Raw genomic sequence first — 15,294 nt, 5'->3', positions numbered from 1 at the left:
CCCAAAGCTTGTTTTTAAAGCATAACGAGTAATTCAATACCCGTTTATTTTTCAAATATTACTTTGTATCTGAAAATGTAACATTTAATACCCCCGCTGCAGCAAAACTGCCGACTAAGCGAATGGTCCATTTGTCTGAATTGTTTTTCAATTAAATTTATTTAAATGACATTAGGTTTAACGAGTACCTAGGTTTGCAGCTACTAGGTCTACCGTGCCACTTACGGTAATAGCTACTTCCATATAGGGAAATTAGCTAAAACACAACTAATTATATAAAATCAAAATTACATAGAATTGTTTAAGAACATTCCTGGATTATTAAAACTGCTGATTCACAACATTTAAAAAAAATGTCGATTTTAATTATATACTATAATGAGTGATTTATCTACCTCAATCAGGCTACAACTATCGATAAAAATAGCATAATATATCGTGTTCATTAACTTTTTGAGTCTCTTGTTTTTATTTTACAGTGGTTTAAAATGTAAATAAAGATAGTCTGCCGATTATAACTTTAAACCACTACTATTCACGTTGGTTAGAAGCCCCTGGACCTTTAAAGAACCCCTGTAAATCGAAGGCTAGGGGGGCGAAGCCCTTAAGGACGAACCTGTTTATTGTTACCATTTGCAAAGGCACTGGACTATTAGCTTTAAAAGACACTCCAATCTTAAATACCCCCGCCGCAGCAAACCTGCAGACTTAGCGAATTTCCATTTACCTGATTGGATTTAAACTAAAATGCCTCCTTAAAAATATCACATTTATTCCCTATTTAAACAGAATTATTTTAATGAGTACTTAGGTTTGCTGCAACAGGGAGGGTAAACAAGTTTTTTTTTTAATGTAAAATGTTAAAGGTAATGTGGTTTAGTAAGAAATTAATGTATTTTCCAAATTTGATCAAAATATGTTCATAAACAAGCAAACTATAACAGTTGACTAATTCTCCATAAGAATAACATGGGAATTTTAAAATTACAATTTTTTTGAATTTTCTCCGTAACAATTAGGCGCATCATAACGCTTCAATATACTAAATTTTTTTTTTTTTTTTAAGCTCTACAAAATGGTTTAAAAAGAAATTGTGAAATTTTGTGTTTTTAGGGTCAAAATGGGAAAAACCTATTTTTACCCCATAAAACCCCCCATAAACCCTGGTAATAAAACCCCCCATAAATGCTGGTTCGCAAACTCATTCAAGTTTATCCCGCCTTACACCTTCAAACCAAATTTTATCAAAATCGGACAAAAATTACTCAAGTTATCGTGCGGATGGACATATATATATATAACAATAAGATTTCCTAATTCATATGGCGATTTAGCTGTTATCATTAAATTTATTTTAAAGATTTCCTATATATATATATATATAAATATATAGGCCTACAAATAAATATAAATATATATATAATATAAATAATATATATATATAATATAATAATATATATATATAATATATAAATATAAAATATAATATAATATAATATAATATATATATATATATAAATATATATATTTTAAATATATATATATATATTTATCTCTATATATAGATATATAAAAATTTGAACGAATGGTGTTTTTGGCCTCTGGGGACATCATAATGAAAAATAAATCGGTCCCGGGCCTAGGTCTTACCATGAGACCTACGGTAATAGCTACTTCCCTATAGGGAAATTCGCTAAAATCAGTTAAGAAGGACGGCTGAATAGGGGACGTTACAGAAAAAAATCCCATTTTGAGTTTTACAGAGCAATCAAATAGGAAATTACGAATGCAAAACTTCCAATCACGTTCTAAACATAAGCTATTTAACATATTGTAGAATGTCAAAATAATCAAAGTTAATGAGGTTGGGGTTAAGTGATAAAACTGAACTAGATCCGTCTGAGTGTTTGAGCAAAGCGAGTCGAGTTTTACATCAGTCTTCTCCGTGTTATAATATGAGCGGTCCGCTTCGGACAAAGGCCAGTGAGTGTTCTAGTGTCGAGCACAACAACAACAACAACAACAACAACAACACAACAACCTACCATGGGCAAAGAGAAGACAAGGATTGACATGGTCGTCATCGGATATGTTCAAGTCGAGGTAATGTTTCTTGACAACATTATTTATTGCTTTTACAAAAAATAACGCATAAAACATACGTAGTTTAAAAGGTATATCTAAAGAGTTTTCAAACTTATTATTTTCATATTCTCATTAGAATTAGTGGTAAATACTATAAGTAGATAAATTACGACCATTTCCTTTAACTCTTAATGTTGTTTTAATGCTGTATTTGAACTGAGATACTGTCACCGCTATACCCCTATGAAACTTCAAGTCTACTAACTTACGTAGATAAGTCAATATAACATATGCATGACAGTATTTCCTATGTGTCACATAGTTGTATTATTAGAGTGTTTGTGTCCCATTAGGACCTTGAGGTTGTTGACACCTTCTTTACCTACGTGAGGTGGCTCACCCCCACTGGCAGAGTGGACAAGTGCATCGCCCTGTAGACCTCAACAGCTCTCACTTGGGCTCAAGTTGAAATGTCAAGCTGGATGCAAAGGTAATTTTAGATAAATTTTAGTTTTGTTTGAGAATTAGTTATTAAGTCAATAGCGTACTTGTAGGATTCTTTTTCTTCGCACCACAGGTTTGTGATTTGTTATAAACTTGTTTGACGGATTGGCTATTGGTCAATAGCCAATATACATATCGGTGTAGCCTGTTCAATGGTGAACCCATTGTTTGTTCATTGTTAGCCCAAAATATTCCTTAGCGTTGTAAATCAAATTTAATTAAACCAGCGTTTTGATTCTATATTCTCAAACTACGTTAGAAAAGTATTGTTTACATTTTTTAGTAAGCAACACTTAATTCCCTTTACGGTGTTTGAAATTAAGATTGCTCGAGATTAATGTTATGCTCAAGCGCAGAATTAATCACATTATACCGAATACACTCATTCATAACCTGTTATCAAACAAAGATCTAATTTAAAATCATAGAACACATGCCACTAATTACAACTGTTTACGTAAATTTGAATGTATGGCATAATTTTAAATGGGTTTGTTCCTGTACTAATTACTTGTTAATGACGGTGTTAGTAACGAAATAATACAGGGCACGCACTTAAATGATTTTCTCTACTTTGTGAATTATATAACAATGTATAAAGAAATTATTATTTTAATAAAACAGTTAAGTACTGTAAAATTAAGTTTATTACTGTCAAGTTAAATAATGAGTAAGTTAGTCCACAAAGACTAAGTTTGATGAATAAAAACGCCAATCATTTGTAGGGTAGTCCGGGGGATATTCTCGTAGCATGTTGTCCGTGTACAGAAGCCGAGCCGTGTCCGTGTTGTACTAGCCCTCCATCACCTGGAATACATACAACGGATTATCGTACTGTAGAAATTCCCATAAAAATATATCCACGGCTACCTATAGTATGTTGATTAGTTTAATTATTATTAAAATGAATTTATGGTAAATGTGAGTTACTAAATCCACATTATGTTGCTGAATTGCTAAATAAGTTCTCGGAAAACAAAATTAACCGTGAAAAGTGACCACTGTTAACTTCATAGCTTAATAAATAATCGGCACTACGTTACTAAGCCCCGGAACTACAAAGTGCGGCTGGTTTATTGTATCTCTCAAACGTTACCAATCGCTTATTATAACTGATAATAAATTATAATAATTCAATTATAAATTATTAAAGATTGGGACGCCACTAAGTGCGTATTTTAACCCAAATTTGGATTAAAGGATGAGTGTAGGATGAGTGGCACGATCTTGTAGTCTTGTTAGTGACTAAAAAGGTCGACATGTTCTTTAGACACAGCTGTTAATTAATAGCCCATACAGCCAATGGCAACTAAGGGACCTACAGTTTATAGTGGAATCAGAACCACATTTTACCTTGTAATTAACGGATTGGTCTAATTATCAGGATAGTACTGCGATAGTCGTAGTACTCACTGTACTACTATAGTGAGGATGTTAATCCACACCAGGGAGCATCGCATCCACAGTGCATTGATAATGACAGTTTAGTGTTCCTTGGTTTGAAGCTAATCTTGTCATGTAAGTCAACATTAAAAAAACATAAAAGAATGGCTTTATCAGATAGCCAAGAGCGACATCATACGACGAGTTAAACTTTATTTTTATTTTACTAACAAAACACAAAACTATACATACATTGTTTTATCTTTTTCAAATAATGACTGCATGTTTTTAAGTAATGCTTCATTGATCATTCAGGATGATGTTCAGTTATTTTAAGCTCCAATGATTGAAATAGTGTTTGTTAAACCAAATATGAAATAATCAATATTATTTATTATTAGAAGAAATTAATACCATGTTCTGTATCAGGAGTTTTACTTAATTAATATTTAAGTTTCCTGTAAAATGAAAAGATGTTTAATTGCTTCAATTTAAGTTAGTGTTTGCTTTTACATACACTTGAAGTTGTGACCCAATGGTACTGTAGCGGATTTATGATGATAGTTTTTTTTTAATAAAACTTAAAGTATCGTGGAAGATAGGGAACTTAGAAACATTTAGACTATTCAATATATATTTTTGAAGTTTACCTGATGAGAGAGTCTAATAGAAGCCGACGACGGTCATGTTGACGTTGGTCCTCTCCTTGCCCATGATAATAGTAGTCTGATGTTTCGTTGAAGGAAATATCTGATACAGTGACAGTCAGCTGAGCCTTATATACCCGGACTGGCGTTTCCACTGACCAATCAGAGCGCTGCGTCTGCATCAGCTGATGATATCTTCAAACTTTACCCGACTGGCATGAGCGAATCTAATAATACTTTTACCACGGACAAGGTGCTTTCACGTTTCTTAAAGAACCAAGCTATTTTAATAACGGTCCAAATACACACTCTAACAAATATTGTTTTAACACAAATTGTACGTATGTGAAAAAGTATTTAAAATGTGCATTTGCTCCCATTATTGCACTTCTTTCCCCACTGTTTGAGGTTGTTTATTCATCATGTTCTTACTAAAAGTTAATTGTTGAGCGGAGCGAGCGAAGCTCTTATACTAGTCACCACTCATAACATACTCCTCCTATACGGCTGAAGCGATCCGCATGAAATTTAGCTCAGTCATTGTAACCAACTGTGGGAAGGTGTAATCTGAAATGGTACAAATTGGACCAAAGGGCTCTGATCTACGTATATTTAAATTTTTAGAAATTTAACATGAGCCTTATGGGTTTATTAGTTGCAGCACATTACAAATACAGAAGAAAAGGGAAGAACAATCGGATACGATGAACATAATTTACTTGAAAATTGAAAACGAATAACTATTTAATGTTGCCAGAACTAGACTAATGCACCACTGACTTTAGATACTCCAAATAGCCATTATATTTATGTGATACATAAGTACATGTAGGCCAGTGCCTTGGGCAACGGACAGGAGGAAAGTCAATTGGAATAATCTTATTTATTTACGCAGTGCTTCACACCGCTCAATCGATATATAAAATATACAGTATGATCAGTAATTAAAAATTCATGAGGTAAAAAAGTGTTTCGAATAAGTTAAATGGCGCTTTTAGTAACTGGTTGGGGCTTTCAGGCAGTTTTATGGTGATGAAATATCGAACGCAAATATTTGACCCAGAAACACAAACCCGTAAAAATTTATGGGAGTATTGCAAAACTATGAGTACGTCACTGTGGCAATAGTTTTCAAAGTATCCAGTTAACAAATACTCTACTTAGTAATATATTGTCAACAATATATATTATATTATATACGTTATATTTCAAATTATTTAGACTAGATACTATAATCTTAAAGGGAATGTACGTTACATACATTTATTGTGTAAAAATAGATTAGAAGATTCAGTCATGTTGTACGATTTAGTGAATTTCCAATATAAGGGATAGTAGAATTTAGATATAAAAGTACAGTATTAAATATTGGAGACGACGTTACCTCAGCTTTCAACAGTTCTGCACCAGTAGTGCCAACCTCCAAATAATACGACTTATTCTTTTTATAAGTAGCCTACGTATGTGAAAAAGTATTTAAAATGTACATTTGCTCCCATTATTGCATAATTTAACTTTTAATCATATAATCATAAATTATTATCTATCTATATAAATAAAATTAGAGTTTTGTCTGTACATTGCTCAGAATTATATATTTTTAGGATATTTTTACGTCTTATACATTAAATAAGCAGAAACGAGTCTTATCTCAATTTCTGTCTGTCTGTCTGTCTTTCCCTCTGTCTGTAACACTCAAGATGGCATTTTACGCTATCTTCTCCTGGAAAACGAGAGTACCTATCAAGATCCAAGTCATTTTAATGTATTCACTGGATTGGCGAGATTGTCTTTAGCCATTAAAATATGGCCTCACTACTTTGTAAATAATATTACGAACGTTCAAAAATGTAGTTTTGTGTGATTTATGTAAAGTTTTATTCCAATTTTTATTGCATAATCTATGAAATAACGGACAGCTGTTCGGATCAAGAATATTTTTTCTAGCTGTCACTGATATGTTTACAAATGTTGTTTACAAATACCGTAACCTTTTTCAATCCCGTTTTGAATGCAAATCCCAACCAAGTGAGATTAAAAACGTTTTTCTTACATAACGGATTTAATTAATCGAAAGTGTAATAGTGTAACCGTGTAAATGAAATTAAATAACTAGGCATCATCCAGTTCAGGAACCAGAGATTCTTTGTGTATAAATTGTTCTTGAGTTTTGATAACCAGAAACAAGACCTTCTAATGTTAATAGATAGCCTTTACCAATCATTGTTTAGAGAATAGGTACGTAATCTATTAAATAACAAAAAGTTGTTTGTATGAGGTGGTTTTTTTTTTTTTTACTGACACCGATAAGTTTACATTAAAAGTTGTTTATAAATAAAGCAATTAATGGTAAATAACTTTGATTGCCGTTTTAAAACGTTTTACGAGAAAATCCAAAACCAAGAGATCAATAACCTCGGGACTTGATTAACTCATATAATTGGTCGGCTGTACTATAGTTCTCAACTATGAACGTTGGTTTTTGGTACCGGTTCTATTCCTTAAAACCGTTGGTACTGATGGTAGCAGCAAGAATCATTTTTAAGTACCAACACATCACTGTACTTTACAAATTAGTTATCGTTGGTGTTGCACCTTATTTATTATTACAGGCTATTCAATTTAATTGATGTCTTAACTGTGCAATTTTTGCTTTTTCTTTCTTGATTCCAAAATGTTAGTTTATACTATGAAAACGATAACGAATTTTAGTAAAACATTTATTCAGCAAACCATCATGAATTGTTTAAACGTTTTACGTTGTTTATGTATCAATAGTTCGTGGCCTATTTTGGTAATATTTACTATAAATTAACAATCGTCTATAGTACTTCATTTCATAGGCTATAGTAAGCCGTCATTTCGGGTCATCATCGGTCCAAGCAAACACATACATTCATACATTGTTATGATGAAATTTGATGACATTAACAAATATTTCAGATACAAATTTTACAAGTACTTTGTTATGCTTAAACTAAAGCGTAGCAAATTCCCTAATTAAGTTCTGTATTTTTGTGTGTATCAAAACGTTGTATGTCTGTTAGTAACGCATTAATGTCCTTATTTCTCAGTGTTTCACGGAAAGGACAAAAGTACCTTCATAATGAAAATGTCAACACGAATAAAGTGTTAAATTGGGAGTTTGAGATAGTACCTTAAATAGCCTACTTTTAACCATTGTGGAAGGTAACTTTCAATTATAGGCCTACATTATGGCTATGCCTCATAGATTTATAAAGCATTTTTTAGTGTAATCATTGGATTTAACATATGAACCAACACGACCCAGGTTACATTTAATTTCGAAGCATTTGTTTTGGCTTGAAACTGTCAGATATTGTATTTGCGAAGTTTTATATATAGTAGTTTTGCCAGCATATCTGAAAATATGCAAACCAAATTCTGTTCTTAATAAAAAGGTTTCAATAACTGACTACAATAACATCCCCGTGCGTAGAACGGGCACACAGCTAGTAGATAATATAATAATAGAATTTCCATGTGAGGTAGTGTACAAAACTAGGCGTACAATGCAGTTGTCGCTTGGAACTAGCATATTAGTCCCATAATTTTCCAAAGTTAATGCTACATATTTTTAAAGTAAATGGGATATGTATAAGGGAATAAGCTATTATTGTAGGTCTCATGGTAAGTCCTAGACCCGGGACCGATTCAATTTTTCGTTTTGACGTCCCCAGAGGCCAAAAACTCCATCCGTTCAAAATATTATACAGTATATGTAGGCTATATATATATATATATATATATATATATATAGAGAGAGAGAGAGAGAGAGAGAGAGAGAGAGAGAGAGAGAGAGAGAGGGAGAGAGAGAGAGAGAGAGAGAGAGAGAGAGAGAGAGAGATTTATATATGTGTCAGTGAACGATAACTTGAGTAATTTTTGTCCGATTTTGATAAAATTTAGTTTAAAGGTGTAAGGCGGGGTAACATTGAATGAGTTCGCGAACTGGTATAATCAGGCAATGGAAACAGGGTTTTATGGGGGATTTTATTGTGTAAAAATTGTGTTTTATCATTTTGACCCTCAAAACACAAAAATGCCCAATTCCAATCTAGACCATTTTAAAGAACTAAAAAAACAAATATTTTAATAGGCTACATTAAAGTGTTTTTGTAGGCCTTACGGTTATTGGTTACGGAGAAAACTTAAAAAAAAAGTAAATTTAAAATTCCAATGTTATTCTTATGGAGGATATTGTAAAATGATTTAGTTTACTTGTTTATGGATATATTTTTATAAAACTTGGCACATCTATTTATTTTATTCTAAGCTATTAATACTTAACTATAAAAACACACTTTACTAGCCTCATTGTAGCAGCAAACCTAGGTACTTGTTAAATCTAATGTAATTAAATAGATTTAATCGAAAATCAATTCGGGCAAATAGCAATTCGCTTAGTCTGCAGATTTATGCTGCAGTGTATATAGTCTAGTATTTATAATCTAACTACTGTAACTAATAGAATAGAATGAGCGTACTTGAAATGTGCAATAAAACATTTAATTTTATTGCAGATTATTAAAATATGATTAACATAGAAGCATTGTGTAAGCCTACTATATTTTGTGTGAATGTATTTAATGGACCGTTTAATGATTTTTTTTTAATGCGTACAAAGTTTAAACCAGTCTATAAGTTTCTTTGTTAATGCAAGCCGTGCGTAGTCTGGTTATTTTGCTCATAGTATAATTGAGTGACTTGCACCAGTTGGACTAAGTTTAAATATTAACCTCATAGCGTATTGACACTGTCTGGTCGGCAGAAAATGCGTTTAGTGCCTTTAAGAGTATTTCAAAGTTTATTTTTAATCAGATTTCTATGCTTTATTATTATTTTTATTACTTTTTTTGAATGAGGCTTGTCCCTCTCATTTGCCTGGTAAGTTACAGTGAGGAGATATGTTTATTCAAAAATGAAATTTTGAAAAACATATGGATGTTCTTTTTAAATATGCATTTTATTGTTTGTCATTTTATTTTATGTTATTAAGTTATCTTACCTTTTTTTACAATTTATGTCATGACAAGTTTAAGAAACCTTTATTAATAGTTACATACAAATGCCACTACGTTCACCAAATAGCTTACAGTACTTGAACGACAGGACCGGATTTAAGCATATGCGACATAGGCACTCTCTAGGGGCCCGTACCACAGCTACAAATAATTACACTAGTATTTTTTTTACTACCAAAGTGTTTATCGCGTAAGATGATAGGCCTAATTACCCATATTTCTGCGACAGCAAATGTTTTTAGAATTCTAGATGGCCTTCAAAGGTTTAAGATAATTATTAATATAATTTAAGATAATTAAGATAAATAATGCGCGCTAATGCTAAACCAATGCTGGAGGAGGTCGCTTTCTACGCGGCCGAACTATAATAGCAGACGAAGCGTTATAATTTTCACAGGCCAGACAATACAGAATGTTTAGCACAAATTCCCTTGAAAATAAACATTCTGTATCTAATGTTTGACTTATAAGGGGGAGGACCTCTAAACCCTCCAAACTGCAAGCCTGGGTCCGCACGCCCTGTTGAACGGTCCAGCACACCATGTACAAACAAACACACAAGTTGTGCATAAGATTTGAACGAATCAGCTGATGCAGACGCAGCGCTCTGATTGGTCAGTAGAGACGCCAGCGTGTGTATATAAGGCTCAGCTGACTGTCACTGTATCAGATATTTCCTTCAACGAAACATCAGACTACTATTATCATGGGCAAGGAGAGGACCAATGTCATCATGGCCGTCGTCGGCTACTACTAGATTCTCACATCAGGTAAACTTGTAAAGAAAATCTTTAACAGTCTAAATATTGCACAGTATAACTTTTCAACACTAAATTGCACGCTTTAACAAAACTATTAGTTTAATTTTAAATTATAAAATTATTATAGTAAATCTTCGATGATACTATCGGGGTGCAAATTTAAGTTCTCGTAAAAGCAAACGCTAACTTGAATATAACGCAATTTTACATCTTTTCATTTAATATTAAATGCATGAAAAACTTAATAATAGAAACATACAGTAGAGTATTAATTACTTTTTTATTTCGCTAAAAAAAACCAGTTCCAAAATTGAAGCGTAAAATAACTGAACAATCGTCTAAAATGATCACTAAAACATTACTCATCATTTAAATTAAGAGCAGAGCGGATACGTTAAGGTCCCTCGGTGAATTTTATTTATAGGCACTCTTTTCGTTTAACAATATTTGCCAAGATATAATAAAGAAAAAATATGCAAATGCATGATTATTTTATTAACATTGATTGCATTCATACTCCTTTGTAACTTTCTATAAAAGCCCGTTAGGTAGAATAATTATTCAATACATTAGAACATTTACTTCAGAACATTTACATTAGAATATTTACATGTTGCTGCCTTACTTGATCTTAATCCACATAAATTGAAGTTTTACTTTTTCAATTTTACAAAAATAGATTATATTTATTGTAAACGTTCAATATTAAATATTTTATTACTTCAGTGTTTTTCTTTTGTGCCTAGAGATAGGATTACAAGTAGATACACTCCAAATCCAAAAACTAGATCAAACTAGTTTTAAAACATTTACTTGTATTCTATAAATAGAAGTCTAGAAAAGGTTTTGAATCTCTAAGTTGTTCGATTAATTTGCAGTTAACCCAGTAATCCTCATTATTACATACTAGACCAGGAAACAATTTTAAGTAAGCTCTGAAAAACACCACATTGTCCTGTATCAAAAGATTTAGCTTTTTACTGCACACATTATTTATTTATTATAAAAATACAATAACATGGTTATAAAAATAATTGTAAAAAGTGTATTCGGAACAAAACGCAAAAAATCTATGACGAAGCTATATCACACTAATTTAATTATTATAGATAATATCAATATTTAAAAATAAGAAAATCTTAGAAAATTTATATAAAAACTAATAACAACTCAACCTTGCGAGTTCTCTCATCCAGTGAATTTATCAACGTATATGCTTTTCTTTAATTATTCAACGTATTAGCTTTGAGTATTGATACAACTGGTCATTTCTGCATCTGTGATAATCTGATACTAATGAGAAATGGAACATCAGCAACAAAAATCATTGATAGTTTCCAATTGGTACGTAAACACGTTTTTTGATAAGTACTATTTTAGAATATGTTTTTTGATAATTTTGAGCAAGGATTGCCTGATTTCATTTTTATACTGCTGGATATTAATTTATCTTTTAAAAAACTATTTATCTCATGATATCCCTTGGAACTAAATTATTGAATAGCTAAATTGCAAGTACCTATACTAACTATAACTATATGACAACTATATTGTAACAATATTGCAAGGTAATAAATACTTAATATTAATAAAATAGTCTTGCTTGTTCTGAGTGTACTGAGATGATATATGATCGGTGAAACAGATATTGAACAGCAGAATGTTGTTAAACAAATGCACAAACTTTCAGTTTTATAATAATAGCGATATCATAACGATAAATGGTTGTCTAGACTTATGGAGAAAAACGTGTTGCAAACAAGTTAATAGCTGTGTTTGATTTGATTTAGTTCAACAACCTTCAGTTCTCACATATGTTTATGGTAAAGAATTTGTAACTGGAGGCTTGACAGTAGCATCAACTAGTTATTATATTGAACGAGGTGTTAGCCCGTCCTACGTACGGGAATTCAGTAGTCAGTTAAAACCGTGTACAATTCAGATCAGCTAGTTTACACATAATAAAGACAAAGTTTCTTGCAGTTTTAATGTGAAAAATCATCTTGTAAACAAATGTTGTGTGACCAAATATGTTTTTACTCCATCATAGGCCTATACGAAATGCATTTTAAATCCGGTAATTTTACAATAAAACAGCAATAATTCTGCAATTTTTACGATGTGAAAAGCGTTGAAGTGAGATTTGCAGCCGATTCGCACAGACGCACACTGATTATAAGTAGCCTACAGTAGAGAGAGTAAGTCAATTGAGAAGTGTATAGACTTAGTCAACAATACCACCTTCCATAGCATACCTGCCTCTTCCATAAATATTATCACCACAATACAACTACTATACACAATTTCCAGTAGGTCTGAATAGAAATAAAGACCTAAAATAAAACGATAATATCCAATAAAATTCACAGTACACATAAATCGTCACACCTATCCTTTATATCAATTTCACAGCATTAATTGCTAAATAAATAAGTGTAAACAAAGAAAAGTAAAAACAATAACAGTTTGTTTTGAAACAGCTGTTTGGTTCAAATAACATTAATTTGGAAAAAAAAGAACTCACGATTACTAAAAGAACTGGTCACATGTAGCAGGAATATAAAAAGCAAACACGCTAGTAAAGCTAATGACGTAATTGTAAATGTTTATCATCCATACCGTTATCAGTTCTATCCTTAATAATTACCTACCCTCATTGAATAAGTGTACATCGAAATTTAACATATTAGTTCATTTAAACTACAAATATATTCATAGTTGAAATAAAAGTGATATTTTCACGTTTGGGGGCGCTGATAGGCACCCCCAAACGTAACCACACTGAACACGATTTCATAAAAGGATGGTTTGTCTAATTGCAGTATCCTAGGTCAATGTTGACATTGTGTTCAATCATTGTATAAAACTCGGCTGAGGTTGTGGTGGTAATTTAAAATCGTGATTCCTGATTATTCTTGATCTTCTTTTTATGACATCAATATTTCCGGGCCTAATCCAAACAAAGTTAAAGCAGACAAACATTAATTGTAAACAAAAAGCTACCATGAAGAATTAAAACATGTAAACCTTGTTATTTTTCTAATCTTTCCTTGAAAAGTGGAGCAGTAAAATAATTTGCATTTATCGTTTTTTATTAAGACTCATGTACAGAGCCTCGATTTGTACTGTGGTTTAATTAATTTTGGTCTAAACTATTTTAAACTGTGGTCTAATTATCTCTACTAATCTTACTTATTTCCTATAATCAATGACAAAATAAGAGTAAATAAAATAACCTCATAGTTCCATAGTTTATATTTAACCAGCTGTTAGTTAAAACAAATTATATTGCTCTAAAACAAATAGAAGATTACAAAGATTGCTTTAAAAAAATAATTTGAACATCCTAGTATTTTACTATATATAATTTAATTAATCTGTCATCCTCTTACAGAAGAATTGAACGTATCAATGATTTGCATTGCACATAGTATAAATAAGTCAACCCTATGTCTTTACATTTTTATACATATGCTGAATTAGTGACACAAAAGCTGAATGTTTACAGCTGTTATGTTAAGCAAATTATTTCATGCCAAAAGCTAGTTTAGAATCTTAGCGTCGGCTGCTAGACTTTTTAAAAATTAAAACTTAATTTCTAAAAAACTGGGACCCTAAACTAAATTTATGGCTCCGACATTCCCTAGTTCTCAAAATTATCTTTCTTTCAACACAAAAATCATGAAAATCCGTCGAGTGGTTGATTCAGAATCGTGAAATAAAAAAACACTGTTTCGTTTTAATATTATAGATAACAATACTTGGCCATTTTACTAATTCTATTCCTAAATGATTTTTACGAGTTTATTTAGGTGGTTAGGTGAAAGGAGAATAGCAAAAATTATACTAAGAAGTGGTGGGATGGATAGAGTAAAATACTGTGTAATTTAATTAGGCTAACATATTTATTACATCTGTATAACTATTTTAAAGATGATGGAGGGCTAGTACAACATGGACACGTCTCGGCTTCTGTACACGGACACGACTTGGACATGGACAACACGATGCTACGAGAACTTACGTAGCCTATTATCGAATTTTCATTTGGCAGACTTCTGTTCTTTGCAAAATGTTCTGTAAACTGTTAATTAATAAACAACTCCCAATCTGAAACTTGAATTTTTCTTGTTCCTATAATGGTTTTATGTATACTAATAAATCTTAATATTTTATATATTGTCTATCTTATTTATCACTTTTATTACTGTAGTTCTTATATTTGACAACTGAGATGTATAATTGTAAAAATGTGTACCTATTCAGAAAATAAATTATAACTTATTACTTATGGTTAAAGCGAGACAACCCCCTTTTAATGTGAATGTATTTTAAAAATTGATTTTGATTCTGATTATTAATATGGACGACAGTTAAACGAATATTAAACTGTTATAATGGTAATTTTAGCTCTGTATATAATTTTAAATGTCTCTATATAGTAAATACTATAATATTAACTCAAAAGGATTTAACAGAGCATCAGATAGACGATGTTGTACACAATGCTTTGGAATTGTGACCATGCAAAGAGAGGTATTTTTTTGTAAATAAAAAGAAATACTTAGAATAATAGGCTAGTTAGTGCTTAGTAAAACATGTTGGTTTACGAATGTATATTATTTATAGTTACTTAAACTTAATTATACATGTCATTGGTGATGGAAAATTATAAATAAATAATAAAACCTTGCAATAAAGCATAAAACGAGTAATAACCGACTCAAAGTGCCACATATGTTGAGATTACTTAAATCCCATGTTTCCAATGTGAAGATGAAAGTTTTTTACGAGGAGGCGAGTATGGAAGGTGAGGAGGTGAGTACGGAAGGTGAGGAGGCGAGTATGAGTGGTGGGAGGAATAGAAAG

General features: G+C 31.5%; 2 long non-coding RNA genes across 2 annotated transcripts; one reads left to right on the top strand and one right to left on the bottom strand.

The window, feature by feature from the left end:
• Positions 1 to 1,928: 1,928 nt before the first annotated feature.
• On the top strand, positions 1,929 to 14,471 carry LOC128982983 (uncharacterized). The gene is made up of 3 exons (XR_008489764.1): positions 1,929 to 2,103; positions 2,439 to 2,575; positions 14,359 to 14,471. It is a non-coding gene; the product is annotated as an uncharacterized LOC128982983 (long non-coding RNA).
• Positions 3,219 to 4,746, bottom strand: LOC128982982 (uncharacterized). The gene is made up of 2 exons (XR_008489763.1): positions 4,623 to 4,746; positions 3,219 to 3,396 (listed from the first exon to the last, which is right to left on the bottom strand). It is a non-coding gene; the product is annotated as an uncharacterized LOC128982982 (long non-coding RNA).
• Positions 14,472 to 15,294: the final 823 nt, after the last annotated feature.

This window comes from Macrosteles quadrilineatus, unplaced genomic scaffold (genome assembly GCF_028750875.1).
Source record: "Macrosteles quadrilineatus isolate MER2022 unplaced genomic scaffold, UCM_ALF_1.0 Scaffold_1__1_contigs__length_201487025, whole genome shotgun sequence".
NCBI classification, from domain to species: Eukaryota; Metazoa; Arthropoda; class Insecta; order Hemiptera; family Cicadellidae; genus Macrosteles; species Macrosteles quadrilineatus.
This window is presented reverse-complemented; position numbering and strand designations above follow the sequence as displayed.